This window comes from Tyto alba, unplaced genomic scaffold, assembly GCF_018691265.1.
Source record: "Tyto alba isolate M040663 unplaced genomic scaffold, T.alba_DEE_v4.0 Super-Scaffold_18, whole genome shotgun sequence".
NCBI lineage: Eukaryota > Metazoa > Chordata > Aves > Strigiformes > Tytonidae > Tyto > Tyto alba.
This window is the reverse complement of record NW_024881280.1, coordinates 1,312,288-1,337,593: the sequence shown is the minus strand read 5'-3', so window position 1 is coordinate 1,337,593 and position 25,306 is coordinate 1,312,288. Positions and strand designations below refer to the sequence as shown.

At 41.0% G+C, this 25,306-nt stretch overlaps 1 protein-coding gene across 1 annotated transcript in view; it reads right to left on the bottom strand.

The window, feature by feature from the left end:
* Positions 1-2,079: 2,079 nt before the first annotated feature.
* Positions 2,080-25,306, bottom strand: part of IFTAP (intraflagellar transport associated protein) — an 80,417-nt gene continuing 57,190 nt past the window's right edge. Inside the window, exon 8 of the mRNA XM_042790865.1 lies at positions 2,080-4,571. The gene's annotated coding sequence lies outside the window, so the exon portion shown is untranslated. The remainder of the gene's footprint in view (positions 4,572-25,306) is intronic.

Genomic DNA, 25,306 nt, shown 5'->3' with positions numbered 1-25,306 from the left:
CTGGTCTGAGTGCAAAGTTCCAAGATGCTCATCTTCCCCTGGTGCTCAGTGAGGTATAAATATTGAGAGTTAATTTTTGGAAATTACATTAAACTCACTCTTACATACTTTGAAAACTTCACTCTGTCAGTGTAAAGGTCTTATTTCAAGCCTATAAGGAAAAGAATATATGGACATTTAAATGTTATCTTAAAGTGTAAAGATATTTTCATAATATCAAGGGAAATCAAGACTGTGTATGCTTATGCCTTGAGCACACTGCATGAGTCCCATAATGTATGTTTTCATTGTTAATTGCTATCATCATTTGAAATATTTTTTGCTTAAGACAACAAAAGAATTGCAGGAGTCTGGGAACTGAAGAAAAAAATCTGTCTGTGGATCAGGCAAGCTGGTGGTGCAGTACTTCCAGTAGTAACTCAGTGTCGGTCAAGTTATCATATAATCATGGAATCACTTGAGTTGGAAGGAACCTTACAGATCATCTAGTCCCACCCCCCCTGCCCCGGGGAAGGGCCCCCTTCCCCCAGCCCAGGGGGCTCCCAGCCCCGTCCAACCTGGCCTTGAACCCTCCCAGGGAGGGGGCACCCACAGCTGCTCTGGGCACCCTGGGCCAGCACCTCACCCCCCCACACAGGGAAGAAATTCTGCCTTACATCTTATCCACTGCTACTTTTACTATCAGTCTCTTTATAATCATTTTTGAATGCTAAAACATCTACACTGTCCCCCTACAGAGATTGAAAATCTTTCTTCATAATAAGATAAATAAATAGGACAGAGAGCGAAGATGAAACTGTTTAATAAGAATAAGTATGAACTTGAACTCATGTTTTTTCATACTCTGATCCCTAGATTTTTGTTGCTTTGTCTCTGTTAAATGTTTCTACTGCGCTGTGGGGAATGAGAGTGCTTACAGATTTTATTTCTTTTAAATAAAGCCTTTTAAAGAGTATCCTACATCTTCATCACATATGCAATAATAATAATGTCTTGACTAGTAATTGTGCTGAGGGAAGAAAGGCTGCCAAAGGCATATGTTAAAAAAAGCAGCATAATTTAAAGACATGTTTAAAAAATGTCTCCTAGTTCCTGAGTTACTGTCTTTCCTTTTCATCTTTTTCACCTGCATAAATGAGCTGATGTTAAATCCTTAGGAAGCACAACGTGTATAAAATAGCAAGTATCAATAGTAACACTGATTTATTTGATAAATAATGTATTAAATATGTTATTAAATAATAATAACAACTTGCCTTGATATAATGCTTATAATCCTGAAGGATGCTAGAGTATAAGAAATGTATGTTGGTGAAGTACAACACAAAGAGGCGATTGGCACTAGTTTGAAATGGTCATAATACAAACGTGCACCATTTACTTCCATTGTTGTTTCACTACAAATGTTAGAAAAAGACTGTTTCAGGAACATTTCAGATAATTTTAAGTAACTTTATGAGAATTTTTCTAACCCATCGAATAAAGTCAGATGTTTCAGTAATTTTGACTTAAACAGTACAAGGCTCAGCATGTGTCACATCACCCTTTCTCAAATTACTTTTTTAACTGTACTGGTGTCATGACATTACATTTGTTGTTTCTGCCCATTCCAGAGTTCAGAAGAAAGTGCTAGCAAGTTGCGATTCTCCCTTTTCAAAGAGGATAAAAGTCCTGATTTTTGGCCCACCAAGGCAGCGAGACGATGGGCTTCAAAGTAATGGCATTTTTATGGTTAGGAAACCCATCGCTGGCCCCGGGGTCCATCTGGATGGTTTGGGTAATTGCTCCCCTCTGAGGGAAGAGGAAAGATATATTTTCTGTCAGAAAGCTTTTAAAAGAAATGGTGGGTCCTTGAAGCTGCTCAGGGGGCTGGAATAGCTCGTTCCTTGGCATACTAATGTATTCTGGAAAGACAGAACTAAGTAAGTGGAGAGATTACTTTGCCCAGCAATCATCCATGAGGTACACGTAGTAAGTGTTCGACAGTGCGCAGACATATGATGCCTAGCAGCTTAGGGCAAGAAGGATCCTAAATACAGCTGAAAGAAGAAAGAGGCAATTTAAGGTTTTGATGCAAAGATGTTTTTAATCAGCACGTGTGATACACTGGCATGTATCTTTCCTTGCTTCTAGCGAGGATTTAATTATGTGGAAAGCAACTTGTCCCTTGTTGAACACATGGGGTTAGGAGCCCCAGAATGTGATGGAGGATGTGATGACTAAAGTGACCATTAATTCTTGGGGGCTGATAGTTTCCTTTGCTCAGAAAGGAAATTCAGTACTTTCATCAATACATCAGACCCCAATCATGCTGCCCTGACATGGTGATTCTTGAATTAATTTCTCATTGTAATGATATGCATAGCCACATCCAATCCACAGTGGCTGCAGTTTTGGCAGATAATGTCAGAGTTTGGTCATGGGATAAGAATAGGTTCTCACAGGGTGGATGTAGGCACAGCCTCTAAAGACCAGACTGAAGATTCACCAGTTTCATTTATCAAAGGATGCTAGTCACAGATTAGCAACACTACACAGGTAGCAGCAATCTCTACTCCACTTAGTTATCTGGCTGAATCCTGCTTAAAATCAGTATTATGTAGCAGTTTTAATATTACCTGAACACAAAGGGGGTGCAAAATGATTTGCCAGTACTGCTTTGTGTGTGGCAGTAATGCCCATTAAGTGCAGTGTTGTGAAAATTTGCATTTGTTTCATTGATAACAATGTGCTTTTTAGACAGTAAATTTCTGCAGTAGTTAATTACTACCCCTGTGAGGTGGTTAATAAAGGTAATCAGACATGCTTTTCCAGCATGGTACCATCCCAGGAATGTGATAGCCGCTCAGAACCTGACTGCCTGCTGCGTACTGCTGCTTAATTAAGTATTCCTCAAGTGTTTGGTATTTAACTGCTTATGATATTTAAATTCTATCAGACCCATCTTCTAATGCTCATCACTCATTAAAAGAAGAAAAAAAAAAAAACAAAACAAAACAAAAAAATGCAGCCCCTTAAGAAGACAGTGCTAAATGGAAAATAACACTCAGCCTTGATCCAAACAGGAGTATAATGGGTTGGGATTTTCCATGTGGGACACTTAGAAATAGCCATGAACAAAAAAATATCTGACAGCAAAATTCTAGGGGCATAAATAACATAGTGTGAGTTAATGAATGAAGGTACCTTTTCAAATCCAATCTAAAGGTCTGTAAAGCTATTAAAACCCTATACGTTTCATGAGCAGTATGTGAAGCCTGTTTCTATAGGCATGTTTACACACAGTTTCCTATTGAAGGCTCCCAGTTGTGGCATTCTGTAGCTGTAAGCCATATTTATGTGCAGTTCTGCTAATCCCTGGTCCCAGGGCTGCCTGAAGTCTGTAGAAACACTTTGTCTCTGTATATAAGTCCTTGTAAATCTCTCCTTGTCGAAGGATTTAGTTCACTGATTGTCAGCCATGAGATACTTCATAAAACAATTCACAGAAGAATATAGCCTTCTTCTTCTGCCTTTTGCTGTCTAGGTTGTTACACCAGATAACCTTTTAATGACTGTATTCCATTTTAACTTCACTCCAGAGATAGAGAAAAAAAAGAAAGAAATGCTCCTTCTTTAATTCTATGCATTTTTCACATGGTGTCTGCTGCAGCAAATTAGTCAAGATTGATCGGGGCTGGTTTGGTTGGCTGGTTTGTTTGTTAATTCTGAAATACTGTCTTCTGTGATAGAAAGCAACATGTAACTCCCAGAAGGAGCTGGGTGAGTTTAGGAATTGTCAGACTCGTAGCTCTGGTACCCTTCACTTCTTAATCTAAAGAGGTCCACTTCAGAGAAGGAAATGCATGCCAGGAAAATTGAGTTCCTGGTGCCAAGGCAGTAATTGAGCAGTTTCTTTATCAGCAATTAGAGGCAGCCGTTGCTACAGAAGAAGCCAGAAGCAGTGAATATTGGCTGATGTTGTGCGAGAAGGGCATTCAGCATTGCTACCCTGGCCTGGGGTCCATAGCAGAGGCCAGCAAGGTCCAGACCTTCCCTGGCGTTCCCGTGCATCAGGCCATATTGGCAACATCACTTATTTAAGTATCACTCTTGATCTTAACAAATAACTGGAAACTTGATCTGCAGCACTGGACTTTGTTACTTAGACCCATCTCTAGCAGAACTGCGGCACAAGACCCATTAACGGGAGTGTCTACCTAATGATTTAAAACTGATGGATATGTAGGGAATGTGTACCACGATTAACATTATATATTCATTTGGCTTAGGTGATCAGACCAACTGGATGGTGAAGGAGTGAATGATTCATATGGTCTAATATGGATTAATTTATATGTAAATCACTTGGTAGTGCTGCAGCTTCTGCTTGAAAATCTGTCTGCGTTCAAGAAAGAAAAGCATATTTTGGTGACTACAAGAAGCTTTATATTATAAGGCTGTGTCACCTCTGTTTTAAAAACCTATCACAGAAGTCCAGAGGTTCACTTTCTCTAACTCATGAGAGCAGTGATTTTCACGGTGGCTAAATCTGAACCCCTCATCTGTCCTCCTGTTTGATGAATGCTTTCCTGTGAAGACAAGAATTGACAATCAATCAGCAAAACACATTCTTTTATGACTTGTTGAGACTAAGTTGTTGTTTCAGGACACGCTGATGATTTTTAGCACATAATTCACACCATGCAGTCAAGCATCAAGGTGACATGGCAGCTTTTAGATCTCAGACTGGATAACCTAAGTTTTATGAGAAATCTTTTTGCTGCTTCCACTAACCACTAGAGATAGTTCTTTTGCATGTGAAAATAATAAATTGGTTTGTTCAAAAGGTCGGGCATTAGGTGTGAATACTGGACTAATACTTGTGATGATAATACTAGTGATATTTTCACTTTTAAAATGATGATCCTGGATAGCTGATGAAAAGATGCTCAATTCCCTCGAAATGAATATGACCTAAGTGGAATTGATTCACAGGAATATCATATTCTTATTTTCTTTTTTCTTTTTTTTTTTTTTTTTTTTGTTATTTACCAACTTCTAGCATTTGATGAAAATAAAACTTTTTCTTCTTGAACCATTTCTGAGAGTGAATTAGTGACAGTATTAAATATGCCTTGCAACAATAGTATATTTTCGACTGTAAGTGTTAAGTTTATAGGGAGATATCAGGGTTTTTTCCAATTTATTTTTAGTGCCTTACAAAGTACAAAGAATTTTAAGACTGTGTTTTTAATGTCACAATTCCACTTTGCCAGAATGCATTATTGATAGTGAATCATGTAAAGATATTATTAAAAGCATCACACTGACATGATTCCTTAAAAATGCTTAGTTTCAATATTTATTTGAGATATTGCTCCTCAGGAGTCTCATTTACTCCCTAAATAAATCTCCAGTGGCTATCAGGATCACTATGTAGATATTATTTGGCACAAATAAAACAGAGGTCCACATTCAAAGTCCTGCCAGTCACCAATGGTTGCCTTCTGTTAATCCCTACCAGCTGCTGAACACTGAAACTTTTTCTTAAAGAATGTTGATCTTCCAGTGCTTACACATACAGTCACTACAGAGCAGAGCAAATAACCTCAAACTTACCTTGAGGTTTAGGAAGGATATACTAATCATAGCACCTTCCACAGCCCTCGTAGACACATTTTTACTTGCTCTAACCTCAGGCACCTGACAAATGTCCCTAGATCAGAAGCCTAAATGCCTTAAGCTTCCCTTTAGTCAACAAAAATAAATAAAGAATCACTGGTGGTGACAGATGGGCAGACTTTCCCTTTTTCCTTGACTATACAAGATGCCTGTAACAGCTATATCCCTAACTTAAGGCATGCAAATTTTTCAAGTGAGGTGTGATGAATCTCAGCTGTTGTCCTTGCATCTTTCCTCAACATGATGAAAAACTATGAACTACTTTTAAAGAGACTGCTGGAGAGAACAGATTACATTCCGAGGTCTGCCGCAGACTCTCCAGTGCCTGGGGGAGTGTCCAACTGACCGGAGGACAATTTCCCACTCCCATTAATATAGCCACGGTGCTGCTGGCACATCTCTGACTGAAAGGTAATGATGACCATCATAATCAGAATTTAAATCCGTTTTTCTTCCCATTGGACAGTGAGGTTCAATGACAACTATGTGATTAGAGCTGGAGCTTTGCAATTGTTTTGGGGTGTAGCTTCTGGGGAAAGAGGGTAAAATACAGTGTGTAGTGCTGTCTGCTCTTGCCAGTGGGATCAAAAGTTTCAGCATCTCTCTGTGCTTCTTCCTCTCTGCTTCTCTTATCAAAAAAGTCTGAGGTAGTTTACTGACAAGCAAAAGTTCACGTGTTCAGTGCAGGTGCTAGCTTCAGCTAAATGTCAATTTATACCAGTCTTAAGTAACGAGGACACATTACTTGTGCCAAGAACACAGGTATTTCGGATCTGATTAGATGCATAAGTGTCTCTGTGGATTAATTACCAGAATTTCTTGTGCTGGATTTGGCAGAGAGACACTCTCTGACTAGAATAACCCAAAAAAAAATTCTTTCTTCCTAATAGTTTAACATCTCTGGATTAATGTATTTCTTTCCTTTCCCCTCCATCTCCATTTCTAAGTCCTTTCTGCCTTGCAGTGTCATTCCTCCAATGTTAAAAATGACTGGTCCTTCTGGCCAAGATAGTTCTTAAAATTTAGAAAGAAGTTGTACTCTGTGGTGGGCTGACCCTGGCTGGACACCAGGTGCCCCCTAAAGCTGTTCTATCAGTGCCCTCTTCATCTGGACAGAGGGGAGAGAATATAATGAAAGGCTCGTGGGTCAAGGTAAGGACAGGGAGACATCACTCACCAATTACCGTCATAGGCAAAACAGACCTGACTTGGGGAAATCAGTTTAATTTATTACAAATCAAATCAGAGCAGGGTAATGAGAAATAAAACCAAATCTTAAAACACTTTCCCCACATCCCTCTCTTATTCCCAGGCTCAGCTTCACTGCTGATTTCTCTCCTTCACACCCCAGCAGCACAGGGGGACGGGGAATGGGGGTTGCGGTCAGTCCATCACCCCTTGTCTCTGCCGCTCCTTCCTCCTCGTGGGGGGACTCCTCACACTCTTCCCCTGCTCCAGCGTGGGGTCCCTCCCACGGGAGCCAGTCCTCCATGAACTTCTCCCACGTGAGTCCTTCCCACGGGCTGCAGCTCTTCCTGAGCTGCTCCAGTGTGGGTCCCTCCCACGGGGTGCACCCTTCAGGCACAGACTGTTCCTGCGTGGGTCCCCCACGGGGTCACAAGTCCCCCCAGCAAACCTGCTCCAGCCTGGGCTCCTCTCTCCACGGGGCCACAGGTCCTGCCAGGAGCCTGCTCCAGCGTGGGCTTCCCACGGGGTCACAGCCTCCTTCGTGCACCCCCCTGCTCCGGCGTGGGGTCCCCCACGGGGTGCAGGTGGGGATCTGCTCCCCCGTGGACCTCCCTGGGTGCGGGGCACAGCCTGCCTCACCGTGGTCTTCATCATGGGCTGCAGGGGAATCTCTGCTCTGGCCCCTGGATCTCCTCCTCCCCCTCCTTCTTCTCTGACCTTGGTGTCTGCAGAGTTGTTTCTCTCACATATTCTCACTCCTCTCTCTGTCTGATGTTGCTGTTGCACAGGTTTTTTCCCTCTTCTTAAATACATTACCCCAGATGTGCTACTACCATCACTGATGGGGTCAGCCTTGGCCAGTGGTGGATCTGTCTCGGAGCCGGCTGCATCGGCTCTGTCAGACACAGGGGAAGCTTCTGTGGGCTTCTCACAGAAGCCACCCCTGTAGCCCACCCGCTAACAAAACTCTGCCACAAGAACCCAATACATACTCCCATATTTTTTGCTTCTTCTCTTTGCCTACCTGTAAATTATTTCCTTCTATCTTAGTGACTGTGTAACTAAATCTGAGGATGTAGCAAAGAAGACAGTTCTTTGCATTGCTCCCCTGCAAGGGTAGCAAAATAGGAGGATCTGGCCTGTTGCTTTAGTTTGCCCTAGTCCTGGAAAGCCGAAACATCTGGTGGTTCTTCTGAGGGGCAGGGAGTGGGTGTGGGGCAGGGGGGCAGCTGCTGGGGAGAAGGACCCCACAGCTCTCCATAGGGCTCTCCATAGGGGTCTCCATCCAGAGCTCTCAGCCATCCTTGGCTTCTCAGTCTCGGGGCAACAACAGAAATCACTTGTGCTTACATCTGTAAGCCTGAAGTGTCCCCTGAGCTGGTTTACTGCATGACAGAAAATTGCTCACCTAAAAAGTTTGCAAGATCCATTTTATGGGCCCATCTCTATGCAAACTTCTGCCTGTCCCTTTAAAGCATCAATCCACACACAAAATAAAGAAATCTTGCATAAAGTTTGTCTATGCAGTGTTGACATATATGCAATAAGTTCCTATCCAGTCTTATTTTTCCCTATAAGCCATTCATTTCCAAGTTTAGGACTTTGAAATACAACTTCTGAATAGCTCTACTGCAGAGCAGTTAATATTGGACTTTTCTGTCATTTAATTTAATGCTACCAAGTCCTCCCCATTTCTCCACATTCACCTCGCACACATTGAGTGTCTCTCTCTCTCTTTCACTTCAGTCTTACAGCTTTTGAAATACACACCATTAAATGGATACTGTCATGGGATTTACTCCTTGCAGTTTGTCCCTGAGGACTGTAGAAATGAAATTTTAATTTTTTATAGCAACCAGAGTTTGGTGGGCCTTCTGTGCATCCTATGCTCCCCCTCATTTTTTCAGGAGGAGAGGGGCACTTAATGGCTCCATATAATTTTTTCCTTTCTGGATTATTAGAAGTCCACAGAGAAGCTAAGCCACTCTAAGCTTCAAAGGGCCTTACATTAATGAGTAAGACACATCACATGAATAATGCAGGTTACATGGAGCAGAAATAAAGACCGGTGACACTACTGTAAACTATCTGCTAACAGCACTGTAATAAAATAAGGGAAGAAGCAAAAGGACTTCTGTGTTTTGTGTCTGATTAAATTGGCTTATGGAAAGAAAGATACAAAATATAATGAAGTCATAACTTTGTAATACACTACGACAAGAAGGAACTATGCCTTGCAAGGAGGCCAAATGATGTGCATTTCTAAAGTGGCAAGGCATTTTGGAAGACTTTGTTGCTCAGTAGTCAGCATACATATACTGAAGTGCAGGGCACTATCCTGGTAAAAAGCCTTTTAAAGGTCTAAGTAACCATGTAAATACAGATGCATGCAAAGTCACTAGAGCAACACTTCACATTATCAGCCATAAGGCTGGACACATTACCTTAGTTTTTAGGGAACATATCCGTGACAAATCCTACTGCAGCTCTCATTTTCAGGCCCTTACCCTCAGTAGCATAAGTATTGAAATGTTATTACCATCAAAAACATTCTTTTTGTTGTTAAAAAATAAAATCTACTCTTATAAGGAGTCATGAAAGGTGGAATATGTTTCAAAATTGCCTGGTTTTACTAGTAGGCATTTTTGCTATGTGTATGAATGCATACTTTATATGCATATACCCAAGTATGTGTTTTAAGAAACAGTATAGCAGCTTCAACGAAAATTTGTCTTTATATTTTTCTTACTCTTTCTCACAGGCTAAAGTACACAGTTCAGTGTATGCTGAAAGTCAAAGACGATAGTGTTTGTTTATTTACAACTTGGTGTTTTCAGATGTTTTTTTATCTTTGACCCCAGGCCTTGTAAATTTGTAGGGCATCAGTTCACCCCTTTGATATGTGTCTTCATCTCCCTCAGCATCAAAGAGAAGTTGGCTGTGCAGGCAGGGGAGACAATAGGCTCTCTATTTTGGTAAATGCCTCTCTTGCACTCCCAGGGAAGACTGCAATATATTCTGAGCCCTGTGGATGTCACAAGCTAAGCAACTCTGACAAATAAAACATAACAACAATCTGACGTGAATTTTATGAAGCCACCGGTAACATTCATCTTTCAGCTTTGTGGAAACACACAGAAATATAGAATAGCTCCCATCTGTCTGCCGAGGAATAATTAATAAGCTTGAAAGAGATAAGAAGAGGAGGACAGGCTAGATTAAAGTTGTCTCTTTAAGATCATCTGTGCCTGAGTGTCAATGTGAAGGTGGGAAATACTTTGTGTGCTCAGACAAAATAGTCCTGCTTGTAGGTAGCACATTTGACCTCTAAGATCTTATAGAGCAGCTCAGCTCCAAAAAACAGATAAAAGTGAACTTTGCTACAGGAAAGATCAAGGTCAACAAACTAAATGCTGTTGAAAACTCATTATACGTCTCTTCCCCCAAATTGTTCCAACTATCTACTACTGTGCTGTGCACTTGAGAAGACTGTGCACCAAACCTGTGCATTACAGAGTTCATAACCCAGGTAGTCACAGCACATATGGTGAGGAAGATCCTGCCTCTGCTTCTGACTTCCAGGAATTCGGCCTGGTGGCAGCTCCCTGCTTTCTGCCACATTTGATTTACGTGTCTGGACATTTTAATTCAATGTGATGGCACAGAAAAGACCTAATTTTGATTCAACTTCACTGCTTCAAATCAGATGTAAGATCTTTGTCAGGGATGCTACCTTCAGGCCAGGTGTTCAACTGCCTCTTTCTCCTGCGTGAAACATGTGTGCCTGGCCCCAGCTCCAGGCACAGCTGGGGTGGAGGGGGCATCTCTGAGCCCCCTTGCTTTCGGGGAGGAGCAGAGCCCAGGGAAGGCTTCTAACCACAGAGCCATTGTCAAGTTTGCCCTCTCCCTTCTCATATCTTTTCCTGCCTCCTTCTCCCCTTACCTCCTTGAAAAATGTAAAAAAAAAAAAAAAAAAGAAAATATTTGGGGGAAGAAAAGAAAAAAAAAATATTGATTTTGAAAAGATTAAAAACTGTCTTCCTACTCAGATCTACTATTATAAATAATTTTTAAATAAAGAAATAAATAGATCGATTGCTAGATAGATAAATAAATAAATAAATAAAGCCAACCTCTAGCTAATAAGGCTGCTCCAGGAGCTGTCTGATAAACATGTGGTTTGTCTATGCAGTATGACAAATCCCCCAGGAACTGATGTTGCTTTTCTAAGCACTGTATAAAAAGTTGCTTTATCTGCTTAATAATGTATTGTCCTGGGTTGAGTGAGTGGTGGGGTTTTTTGGTGGCAGGGGAGGGGGCTATAGGGGTGGCCCCCTGTGAGAAGCTTCTCGAAGCTCCCCCAGCTCCAAGTCAGCTCCACCTCTGCACCAAAACTGAGCCCATCAACTGCGCCTCTGTGATAACGTATTTAAGAAGGGATGTGGTGACGAGCAGGGGGACTTGTGAGGAGGAGTTGGGGCAGCTGCGTGAACACCAAGGTCAGTGGAGGAATGGAGGAAGAAAGGAGGGGGGAGGTGTGCCGGAGCAGAGACCCCCCTGTATCCTGTGGTGAGACGGCAGGGCGGCCCCCCTGCCACCCATGGAGATCTACGGTGGAGCAGACATTGATTTATGACCTGTGGCTTCTGCCGGGTTGATCAAGGTGCTGTGCCCAAAGAAGGCCAGGGTCTTCTGAGAAAAAGCAGCCCCCACTGCTGTAATTCAGCGCTGGGAGGATTGCAGCATGCAGGGGTGTCCCACACCGGAGCAGCTCGGGAAGGGCTGCAGCCGTGGGAGGGAATCCAGTCGGAGAAAGTTGGTGACCCACGACGGAGCAGTGTGGGGAATGCTGCGGCCCGTGGGAGGAACTCATGTTGGAGAAAGTTTGTGGTGGACTGTCTCCTGTGAGAGGGGGACCATGATGGAGCAGGGGGAACAAGTTCGAGAAGCTCCCCCCTCCAAAAATTGAGAAAATGGCAGCACTGACTGCACCCCCCATTCCCTGCCCCTGCGCCACTGGGGGAGGAGGTAGAGATATCGGGAGCAGAGCTGAGCCCGGGAAGAAGGGAGGGGTGGGGGGAAGGTGTTCTCAAGATGTGGCAATGCTTCTCACTGTCCTACTCTGTTATGTGTTGTTAGTGTCTGTAATAAACTTATGTTCTTTTTTTCTTCCCCTAACGAGTCTGCCTTTTGCTCGTGTCCATAAAGGGGGATTTTTTCCCCATCCCAGTCCTATCTCGAACCCCAAGCCTGGATCTCTGTCCCTTCTTATTGCCAGAAGAGAAGGGAGAGAGAGAGTGGCTGCGTGGTGGTTGGCTGCTGACCGGGCTCAAACCACGACATGTATCTAGATTTAACCTCTCCTTTACAACAGACAAAATGAAACAGAGTAAATCTGCCTTGGGATATGAGCCTATTACTAATACAGATCTTCTAACTGTATGTTAAAATACTATTGTGCTCCTTGACACATTCAGTTTCATTTGCATTATGGAAAGCTAATGCATTAACTTGGCTATAAAAATGCATGGCCTTCTGAAATGAATGTATTGGATGAATGAATTCTGCTGGTTCTATGCACAGTCTCAATGCATTGCTCATATGCCCTTGTTTTTTTGCAAGGGTGAGTAATATAAATAGTACCATGTTTGGTAGCTCATTTTGTAAGACTCACAAAGAGTAATAAACCCATGGTGAATTTATCATTTTACAGACACCTTCCTATGCAGAAATACATTGTTTGGTAGGGGGTTTTTTGTACGGCTTTCTTCCTTTTAAGGTGGCATATGCAGTTCAGTCTGTTAAAATACTTTCACTGCTTTTCTATAAAAAAATGACAGATCTCAGAAACCTCTTTAAATATGATTGTCTGTGCTTCACAAGCTCTGCTTTCAGTCTACAGAAAGGTTTAAGATATTTCAGCAGCTCTGTTCCAAGCTGTGATTATCCAGGAAACTAGAAACAAGAGACATTTACTGTCTAATGTTCACTGCATCTCATCTTTTCAGATTCACTACTTCACTGCCTGTTGAGTTCTTATGTTTCAACATGTGCCCTTGAGAGCCTTTGAATGAATCAAAAACATTAACGCAGCAGGGCATACTGATGTGCAACTCCTGAAAGGGTATTAATGGCCTTGTATGTACATCTCCGTACAAAGTTCTAGCTGACCTGAACAACTCACTTAACTCTCTAGATGTCAGGGTAAACAGATACAGAATAAAAGACCAAGCATCTGATATTTGTCTGAGCTGCAATGCTCAAAGCCGTTTTAATGGCTACAAAGCCTGGCTGTGTGTTTTCCTGATGTTGCTTACCCAGGAGGCGTCTTTAATCCCTTACCTTAGTTACATTTTTCACTTGTTTTTCCTAAGAAGCCCTGTTAAATTAAGCTGTATTAGAAAGCAGATGAAAAAATGCACCTATAATTAAAAATTACTCTCATCTCCTCCTCAACTTAATAGAGAGGTTTGTTTTTTTTTTTTTTTCCTCTCTCTTATCTGTTAAAGAACAACATGGTTCCCAGATTTTATAGGTGCTTCCAATCACAGGCATGAATGTTGATAGCAAGCATTAGGCCTAGGTACACCTTTTGTCTCTATTTATTTCCTTAGCTTCTTTGCTCATAATACTCACCCAGTTTCTCAGCACATTTAGAGATTTCAGACTATAGTATAAGGAGGGAAAACAAGTTATACTGTGGCATCCAGAAAGTGTACGTCTAAGCAGCATTTACAAGCCAATCCAGACTATCCAGCTTCAACTCTCAAACTGTCATTTTAGGCAGAGGCAAACTACATAGAAAGCCAACAGGGTTTCATGTTGGCATGACTCCTAGCTTTGGATGCCTTATCACCTGGAGGCAAACACAGAAGTATATCCAGTGTTCTGCTTTCCCAGGTCATTAATCACTTTCACAACCAATTGTCCATTTTGGGGGCCATTCCCAACCCTCCCCTCAAATCATCCACAAACCAGACCCAGCTACCACCTTCGGGTTGCTCCTCTTGCCAAGTAAAGGCTACATTATCTGAAGCACAGCCTGTTCTTATTATGTATATTCATTCAAACATTAACTGCACTGGTTAATACAACAGAGACTAATCTATGAAGGCAAGTCTTTAAAAGTAGGTTAGAAAACATGAAACCTACCTGCTCTCTGAACAGGTCTAACAGATCTAATGATTTTCCACCCCAAATGTCCATCCGTCCATCCATCCATCCATCCGTCCATCCATCCATTCATCCATCCATCCATCCATCCTTCCATCCACCCTTTCTTTTCTCCTTCCTCCATCTCTCCCTCCCTCCCTAAATGCCTTCACTATAGCTACATTTTCCTTAGATATTGCTATTAAATATCAAATAAGCTGTTCTCCCTACCAGAAAGAGAACAGCCACATTCACAGAAGTAGGTCATGGCTTCCCTTACAAAATGGATTATCTTTGTTGTTTAGCAATGTTTTTGCACATTTGGCTGTACCTTGGCACACATCACAGTATAAAGATGGTGCCAGCACAAAGGCTGCCATCCTCCCCAGCCAGTTTTGTTCTTGCAGAGCCAGATGACAGCGGAACGGGCAGAGGGATTGCACTGCCCATCTGCCTTTTGGCTGCAGTGCAGCTTCCAAGGCAACACAGTGGTCACCCTCTTCAGCCTGCACCAGGGCATCACTCTCCCTTCCCACGCCTACCTGACCGCCTGCTGGGGTACCACATTTATAGAAACACAGAATCCTTTATGTTGGGAAATACCTTTAAGATCATTGAGTCCAACCACAAACCTAACACTGCCAAGCCTACCACTAAACCATGTCCCTGTGCACCATGTCTACAGGTCTTTTAAATACCTCCAAGGATGGTGACTCAATCACTTCCCTGGGCAGCCTGTTTTGGTGAAGAAATTTTCCCCAATATCCAATCTAAATCTACCCTGGTGCAACTTGAGGTCATTTCCTCTTTTCCTATCACTTGTTATTTGGGAACAGTGACCAACACCCACCTCACTACAGCCTCTGTTCTCCCCTGAGGCTCCTTTTCTCCAAGCTAAACAACCCCCATTCCCCCAGCTTCTCCTCATAGGTTTTGTTCTTATATAGAGTCTGAGAGCTTAACATTTCAGAGAAAAGTCTGTGGAAATGGTAAATCAATCCCAGTCTTGTCAGTGGGCTGCATGTGAGTGGGAGAGACTATCCAGTACTTATTTTTATACACTTACTTTGGACCATCCAATGGCATTGCCTGGACAGTGAGATGGGCAGGAGTGCAAAATAGAATATATCAGCTGAAAACTGGATGACAAAACCACACAACCCCTCATGTTTGTTTTCTGTGTTCTTCACTTTTCCACACCAACCCTACCCATCAGAGCCATTTCCCAGTGATGTTTTTCACTGCAGCCCTCCATCTGCTCTACCCACCCACCAACTCTGTCACAGTCTTTGCACCCATCTGTCCCCACACCATTGTGCTTTTCATTGGACTATATCATATGTAACTATTTCCCAGTAAGGATTAGGACTGAATTTTAATCATCCTTATAATCATCTTTGTGCTTATAACTACAGTTACCAGAAGTCCTGTTTTCTTTTGTGAGTGTGACCTTCTGATGTTAGACTTGGATCTGAGATAATGACTGAAAAAATAGCCTTTTTTCTCTTCCTTTTCTTTTTTCTTTTCTTTTCTTTTCTTTTCTTTTCTTTTCTTTTCTTTTCTTTTCTTTTCTTTTCTTTTCTTTTCTTTTCTTTTCTTTTCTTTTCTTTTCTTTTCTTTTCTTTTCTTTTCTTTTCTTTTCTTTTCTTTTCTTTTCTTTTCTTTTCTTTTCTTTTCTTTTCTTTTCTTTTCTTTTCTTTTCTTTTCTTTTCTTTTCTTTTCTTTTCTTTTCTTTTCTTTTCTTTTCTTTTCTTTTCTTTTCTTTTCTTTTTTCTTTTCTTTTCTTTTCTTTTCTATTTTATTTTATTTTAATTTTATTTTTTCTCTTTTCTTTTTTCTTTTTTTCTTTTCCTCCCCTCCCCTTTCCCTTTCCCTTTCCCTTTCCCTTTCCCTTCCCTTCCCTTCCCTTCCCTTCCCTTCCCTTCCCTTCCCTTCCCTTCCCTTCCCTTCCCTTCCCTTCCCTTCCCTTCCCTTCCCTTCCCTTCCCTTCCCTTCCCTGCCCTGCCCTGCCCTGCCCTGCCCTGCCCTGCCCTCCACTTCCTTTCCCTTTTCATATATTCCACAAAGTACAGTGACAAATCTGGATTACACAGTGTACCTTTTTAAGCACCTATATCTTTGCTAGAAGGCAGTTACATTTGCTGAATAATTTGAAAAATTAACCATCTCTGATTAGTAAAACCCCCTGCCACATCTTTCATTCAACTCTCATTATTGCATAAGACCCTCTGTTTTCTAAAATGAAGGGTTGGGACTTAACTGATGTGTGTGGTTGTGTATGCAGCACATGCAGTACACTCCAACTTCACACTTCTCCTTTTGAAATAAGCTTTACTCTAGTAGTCTGTGGGTGACACATGGGCTCTTCAACATAGGCCTCTGATCACTGCATCCCAAAGAGTGTGCCTGATAAGCACGATTACATATGACACATTACAGGCTAGTAACCCATAAAGAGGGCCATAACCATGCACACTTATTTAGTGTTTTTTGTATACAGTCCCTGGCTTCCTTATAGATAGACAGGGCACAATGTAGAGGGTTGCATGGAGAGACTTGCTGGTGATTTCCAGCAAGTAGTCAGTTTTGGAGGTTGAAGGAAATAATAACTTCATACCATTATAACTTACAGCTGGCTTTAGCCGCAGAGAAATGGCAAAGAATGAGAAATTTCTGATCTAACCAGTAGCTTTGTGAGAACATAATTGTAGTGACTTCCATTTCTATTTGTGATTTATACAGCAGTCTGTTCTGTCAGTTAAACCATCACACAGGAGACATGAAATGGAAAATTCTAAGGTCTTGAACATGATTATTTAGCCAGAAGTTTTTCAGTAATTGTGATGCTCTGAGGAAAATCACAGCATTCAAGAGCCATGACACAGGCAGTTCCTTTGGACTTTTACATGAAAGAACACTGTAATATAAAGTAATATAAAACATGTAAGAAAACATCTGTCCTGACACCTAATTGACCCAAACTCTGTCTTTATTCATGACTGCCTGATTCCTTTTTGATCCAGAAAGGATTTGCAATGTTTTTTATAATGTTCTGTACAGTTTGGGAGGGAGAGAAGTATAATGATAAAGATATACATTAGACCCTGAAATCTGTTTGCCTACCAACAATCACAGAGTTTCTACATGTTTTGAACACTTGTTGAAAATAGTAGACCCCCCATAATTGATTTCTGGACTCCTTAAAAGGAGGCAGATTTTTAGCTATTTGCAGATTTGGCTTCACTCCAAAAAGAGGAAAAAATCCTGTGGCAAGAAAGGATGGTGCATTGTCATGTTTCACCACCCACTTGTTCTGCAGGATAACCACAGAAATATCCTTCCCAGGGGATCTTCTGAGATTAAGATTTCTCTCCTGTGCCTCTGACTTCCTTTCTGCAATCTGGAGATTGTAGGGAAGGTCACCTGCCGGCCGACATCCCTTATGCCTCATCCATGTGTATAATCATTCCCTCTAGTATCTCCACTGTCTTTTGGAAACGTGACTTCCAGCATCCCCTATGGTTTGCTCCAGCCTTTTTGTTTGAAGAGAAGGAAGATGATGACAGAAAGAGCAGGGATATTTCACAAACAGTCCAGTTATTTATGCTGAGCCCTATCCACAATGGGGTATCTATGTTATAAAGATAATTGAAATAAAAGTTCATGAAACAAAGTTTTCTTCCAGTATTATTCACTATTATTCCTTGAGAAACAGAACAAACTGGTGGATAACTACATTTCAAAATTCAAATGAGCCACAAAATGTGGAATAAATACTACACAGGCCTAGTGTGCAATGATGCTATTGTGGATGCTGATTCAGTTTATAATAGACATAGTTAAACATAATGAGATCAAAAGTTTACACATCAGAAAATTAACAGAATTAATAAAGCTATATCATTTATTGGTCAATTAGGAAAAATCACAGTACGTTTGATGAGTAGAAGATAAAAGAAGCTAGTACTTTTGCTCATTGTTAACCTCATCTCTATGAATGACATCTAATTTCACAAAACACGTAAGAAAGAAACAGATACTAAAATCATGCTACTATATAACCAAACCCAGGGGCTGCTCCAAAACTTACTGGGTAGAAATGTCTAATTGGTCTTTAAATTGCACCTGTTAAACTCTGTCTTATTTCACAAATGCAGATACTGATCTCATACACAGCTGGGTTCATTTGGACATCCCTGTAACCTTGTTATGCGAGTAGCTACTTGATGCCCTCTGTCCCTTAGCGTGCCCCGGAGATCGTCCTGCACTGTGTGCCAAGGGAGAGCAACAGAAGCAGCTCGCCCCCTGAGGCTGAATAAAATGCCTTGGGGTATTTTGTAAGGCACTAGAAAAACTGAAAGCCATGCAAACAAAATAGGATGGGGTTCCTTCAGCAAACCTTGACCAAGTGGCCTCAGGAGGGTTTGCTCTCCTCAAGAGGACCCAGTGGTTCCACCAGGGTGATTGGGAGCAAGACACTGGAAGCATCATGCTGCAACGTGAGTCCCCATTCCTCCTTTTGAGTCCTCCCCCCTGTTCACGTCTCCTCCTTTCTTCTCCTTCTGCCCTGCCTACAGCCCAACATTAAGTTTACAAAGCCCTCCACAAGAGATCCCGGGGGAGCACTGCGGCTTCCGAGCAGCTCCCGAGCAGCCGCGCCTCAGGGTACACGGCCCACCCCACGGCCACGGCCGGGCACGGGGCGGCAGCCAGCCCTGACCCTGAGCATGCACTCCCGCCTCAGGAGAGTCCCCTCTGGAGGCACACCTCCAGAAAAAGCATAGCAAGCAGAATATAATAATGCAGTATAATTAAAAGCGACAGGATTCAGTGCGCCGAGTTCATTTGACAAAAATGGAATTAAGGACGGGCTATCAAGACATACATTAATAAAAGATAACTTATGGACTTTCATCCATTAAATACATACGGCTTAATTCACTTCTTATATTCTTCCCAGTACGAGTCAGGAGTAGATTCCTTGAACAGCCTTCAATATCCTAATTATAAACAAGAATAACTGAAAAGAGTTTAAAGCCAGTTTGAGATTTATTCCAAGGAGGTGGATACAAAAATAATTAATGAGGCAAACAGGCTCTAGTTAAAGTTAAAAAGTAGATACTTCTTTAATGCTTTACTTTTGAGAACTACCAGGCAGCATGGATATGATGAGGTTACTGTGGGGAAAAGAAATGAACCAACCAATCTCTCCAGATTGCCGGAAGCAAACAAAAGTTTAGCACTATTGTCAGTACAGTTTCACCCTCATGGCTTGAACAACACTTCAAAATTATGATTAGATACAATCAAAACAGCCAGTGTACACAACAAAAGGCGGGAGAGAACGCATTGTTAAGAGAAAGCCAATCAATGAATTTTAGAACAGTGAGGCAAAGGTAGCCTTCAGAGCATATTTAAGAGGAATACAACCTAGCTTTTTCTCTAATATGCACACAAACTTTTGAGATACATTAGCTTAGTGACAGTTGTGAGTGCAGGATATGTGGAATTCAACTTTTGTGGGGAGAAAAAAATTCCACAAATGGCTTTCACTGAAGGGACTGCCTTGAATCTGGAGCTCAGAATTAGGCTGATTATAAACTTCAGACCCACTGTTTGACATTGGCCAAGGTGACTTTTGTTCCTGTTCATCCACGTGCAAGACATTTTAGTAGCTACTGTTGTTCCTTACCAATGTCATCTAAGTGTCTGAAGCAAAGATGGAGCAGAGACATGGGTTTTTTCACATGTGTTTTTTCACATGCTTTTTTCTTATTTCTCATCATTTTTCAGTCATGCTTACACACACAAAAGATGCTTTTTACTATGTGGTTTCAAAATTAAATGCATGCTATAGACATGCAGTTCGAAAGGATAAAAAAAGAAACTAGAATGTCTTCTTTTTTTTTTACCATATTAACCAAGAAACTATTTATGGAAATTAATAAGCTAGTTAAAATACAGATCACACATATTTTTAGTGAATGAGAAATAAATAATGTTTTCCAAGGTATGTTTTGCTAAAAACATACAATTTCCAATCTATAATACCCTTCTTCTATTCCATGTATAACACTTACTCTTATGCTAGTGATATGGAAAAATAGTTTCTGTTGTCAGCAGTTCTATTCATTGTCAGTTAAAATTAGGAATTAAAATATGAAATATTTCTGTTCTTTATTGTCTTTTTTTTTTTTTAATTATGCATACAAGAGTTTAAAACTGTATTTTCCTGAAACATGGGTAATCGCTGTATTAGTGATTAGTAAGCTTTAACATTTCTGCATATTTAAGTTAACAGTGACTCAATATTATCATAGCCACTGTGATAGTCTTTTCCATAAGGGGTTTTTGAGAACATTATCTGCCAAGAGAGGCTGTATCTGAATGGTGAAGTGTAAGGTTTCACTCTAAATAGCAACTGTGGAAATAAAACTATAAGCAAAGACAAAACACCATAGGAGGAAATCTTGATTTCTGATGGACATCCTCTGGTTACAGTTTTATGATTTCTGCTCCAGATTCCAAATGGAGAGAAGTCAATCAAATAAGATTATGTAATGTTTGTCCTTGCCCCTAAAGTTAGGGTATGTTTTCAATATGTTTGATTTATTTTAGCTTAGTATGAACCACAAAGACTTGCAGAACAAGGTATTGTTTCAGTGTAGCAGGCAGCATCTGTTCTGTCTCACAGAATGGCAGCTACCTCTGCAGACTGCCAAGTCCCATAAATTTAATGGTGCAGTCTACAGAAAACAGGATCCTAATGGTTATGTATCTATAGACAGAGATTCATGGCGCTAGAAAGGCCCACTCAATCATCTCGTTGGACTTTCTATATATTGAGGGGCTCTTAAATTTCACACTGTAGCCCACAATGCAGGAGTAAATACACAGCTAGTCATCTTTATCACCTATGGCAATTTGTAATGAGCTTCAGAAACAATACCAGCAGAGCCCGCGGGGTACACCGGGAGGAACTGCCACAGCTTCTAGGACAGAAGAAGGGCATCAACCAGAATTGATAATTCTCTCTAAACCTGCTTCTTCAAGCTCCCTTTCTTTCATGTCTCTGCTGCTTTCACATAAAAGTCTGGGTGACATGGGCCTGCGACTGTGGAAAGCTACTGAAATCCAGACCGGCTTCTTCTGTAGCCTAACGAGCTGTAGCACCTGAGGACAGAAGTACTGGGGAGAAAAAAGAGTCAGGCACGATAAGAAGAGCGTAAAATGGAGGGTCTGCATTTCTGATGGTGGGATTTTTGAGATTTTGATGGCTTTCATTAAGCCTAAACTTACTGGTGTCTATAAAGGCAGAAATTGGCGTGTGCCAATCATTGTAAATAGTAAAGCAAGTAGTGTCAACACAGAAGACTTCAGGGAAAATGCCTGACTTGAAGGTCAAGAGCTTTACAGTGTAAATTCTGGTGTTATCACAGAAAATATGCCAGGTTTAGAGTGTAATCAAGAAACCTTGAATCTTCTGAAGTTGACTTCAGGCTGGACCACAGATACATATTCAAAATATCTGCAGTCGTGGTTTTATGTCTGTGCCTGTTGGTATAATCAGATCTTTTCCACAGATCTCAACATGCAGCAGTTCACTAGAAATGCATGGACCTGAAGACACTCACTTGTTTTACCTTTTCTACTAATCTGTATTGCAGAAATGGGGATTAGCAGGATGAGACAATGATAGTTGCTTCAAAATGCTGTAGAAACATGCTTTGAAATGCTATAGCTGGTTGTGTGACTAAGGTTTGCTAAACTCAGTCTCCAGTGCTCAGTTTTTGACTGTCAGGCATAACTGGCCCACTCTGAATTATATGGCCATCCCAACCAGAGACAAGTATCTTCGTACTTGAACTCAGAGATGAGCTATTAATTCATAGAGGTCCCTATATTAAATACATACACTATATACAGTTTTCTGTCATTGCAATGCCTTTTTCTTCCTACGCAGCCTTCATTTCCCTCTTTCATTAAGCTTGCTTTCCAGATAGTTGGTTAAGTTAATGTATTTGCACTTGGCTCATGCATTAATCTCTGCAAACTATATGACATTTTGCATACTGTACACCTTGTCATAAATTATTACCTACTTCATAGTATGTATCACTCTGTATTTCTAGCCACTCTAAATAAAGGTAAACAATGCATCAGCTACTGGTGACTCACAGAATAACGCTGACAGAAGGAAGCCATTCACAAATAGAGAAATAATGAAGATTTCCTTTCAATCTAATGGGCATTAGGGAAAATATTTTAAAGTTCAGCAAGTAGTCTGAATTTTAATATACAAGTTTACTAACACAACTCCTAGAGCTGGCCACGAATTCTAAGAAGGATAAGAAAATGTCACTGCGCTATAAGATAAGGAGTCACTTAATCTTCTCTGTCTTATTCCTTCCTTCGTTCAATTTTCTTTTATTAACACAAGAACAACAAGTTTCTTTAGGTCTTGAGGTATTCTTATTTTTTTCCCTTTGCCGAAGTTCAATTCTGTAGTGAAAAACTAACTAGCTGGGGGTTCGTAGTGTCTGTCATTCCTTGCGATCGGTTGCTGCCATATGAAACAAAATGAGGAGCTCTTAATATATGCAGTGAGGAAGGTTGGATAGACTTCTTCAGCTCTTCAAATAGGAGGCACAGAGCACCAGTCCCTGGATATGAATTACCCCAACGTCACTGATCATCCCTCTGGAGTTGTGGGATCTCACAGTTTGTCCTCACCAGGAAGATAACTTTTCTAGAATCACACTGTGTTCCCATGTGAAAAATAAATAAATCAACAAAAGCCATTTTTCTATCAGTCTGACTAATTTGACACCCTTTCATCAACAAGCAGATGGAAAATTATATTCTGCCTGATAGTCTTTTATCCAGGCACACAGTGGTAAAAGGTAAGAGTTGCAAGCATAGATGTAAAGCCTTTGGGACACCAACAAAAGCTTTTTCTTCTCATCATAGTTGCAATGAGATCTGAAATATTCCTGATGTTCAAATGACTACTCCTGTCTTACTTCTGTTACACTTGCACTGCTGTCTGAGGGTTGCTGTTGCTGCTTCCCATTTTGTTGAATTCCCACAAAAACGTTGTTGAATGAACACAGCTCTTGCAGAAATCTGCTGTTATGAGTGCAGGGGGGCTCAGGTGGTTTCAAAGCAAATTATAAATGTTTGTTAGGAGTGGTACTCAATGCATTAATTGTGGATTCTTTCTAGAATCCAGTAACAAAACTCAATGCATCAGGCAGTAAAAGAATGTCATGCGAGACCCCTTGCTCTGCAAAAAAGCAGTGAAAGTTTAGTCCAAAAAGATAAATGCAAGTCAGCCTTTCCCGGGGGCAGAAGACCTGCTGCAAAATCGGAGAACGCTACTTACCTGCTCTGACTTTGTTGATGTCTGTTCTGTATTTTCCTGCATTCTCTCTGATACACTGATCTGATACACTGCCTAGGTGTGGGCTAAATTTGGCATGCCCTTGCTTCTCACCAGTATTGATGCAGTGGCTTTTCTTATGCTTGCTTTCCTGAAGGAATGGCTGTCCTCAGGAAAGATCTATTTCCTCCTTTTCTTAGTTCAACTTTGGAATAAAATCGAAACTTTGCTTTATTCTTTGGATTATCCCACATAAATTTCTTTTTATCTCAGAAGTCAATTACATCAGTTAATCATAAAGAATCTGACAACATTATGTGATGTATGTGTGGGGCAATATATAAATGTCAAATCTTGTTGCTGCAGGCTAGAAGGGAAATGCTGCTTATGAAATATGTTTTAGGAACTGAAAAGGCCAGAGTATTTCTAGGCTGGAGCTTACTAGCAACTTAAGTGCCCTTATCCCTGAAAGTCAGGTAACACATAAGCTGAAATCAGAGTTGTGACATTTGCAATTATTTTCAAGAAAATACATGCTCCTTCAGGGATAACTTTTAAAGAAAATAAAAAGTTAGACAATAGACTTTTCTTTCCCTCTGTCTGGAACAGCAAAAATATTCTATTGCAAAGACACCAGTAAGCCATTAATAAACTAAACAGATGCATGCTTTTATCATGTCATGGGGAAAAAAAAATACATTAATTCCTTGTTATTGTTCAAGATATTATTTACTAAAGAAGCCTACATTTTAAAGGGCTGGGGTAGAAAACTGGACTTGAAGCTGAGCTGAAGTTCTGTTACATTGATAATGTCAAAGTCCCCTTCCCAGTCTTCTTATGGAAGTCTGTGGAGTTCCTGGGAGGGATGGTTATTGGCAAATACCTCCTCACATGAATTTCCTTTCACTTTGTATTACTGAATTTCATCTAATTCACATTGTTTCTATTCTCAAGAGAAACCATTGCCCCTAAATGGTGTTCTGGCCCTCTTCTACATTGTAAGCACTTCCCAGCATTGCCACCAGTAATTTCTATTAGCAGACACATCCTTTTTGTATCACAGATAATAATGAAAGAAGAAATGGGATCATCATGCAGTGGGCAAGGAGTATGGCAGGGAGATCAAAAACACTCTAGAGCCCACAAACTAAAACCCAATCTTTGTTTTCACTGGTAACAGTGTTGAATATGAGGGCAAAAGCATGATTGCTAATGGAACTGAGGATCTCAAAAGTAGAGTAACAGCTTCTAGGGAAGAAGCAAACCCCCAGTGATCTCAGTAAAGTGAACCAGATACACTTCATCCCAGAACTGCAAGAAACCCAACAGATAGAGTCACAAACTGGGTAGTAAGGATTTTTAATACATTTTCAATTCAGAAAATATTATATGACTGAGAACAGAAAGATAGTACCTTTATGGAAGGGGTAAAAATTAATGCATGTTACCGCTGGTCCATTGCTCCAACCTCAGTAAACCTCTAGAACAGATATTTGAAATAAGCAAAAGGGGGAGGAATGTGTTCTGCATTTTCTTTAATAGGAACTAATTTTCAAGGCGGTAGATTAATATGACTGGACAAAACATCTGTCACAGAAGAGCATGGAAAATGTTGGAATATATTTTAAGCATCTTGCAGGAGCGCTCCTCTACTGCTGCAGATGCCCAGACCACCCAAAGCAAGCGGCTTCCACTGAGAAGTAATAAAGCATGAAAAGGAAGCGACCCAAGGACAATGCAACCTCAAATGGTGTTTGCTACAAAACAGATTGCCCAGTGCTCGAAGGGCAGTAGAGAAGAATAAAGAGAAAGATAACCAGGACAGCAGAGCCTTTGTCTCCACTAGCGCTTTTCTAGCTTGTGTCACTTAGTATGAGGACAAACCGGCTTTAGCTGGGAGGCAGGCTGGGCAACTGAGTT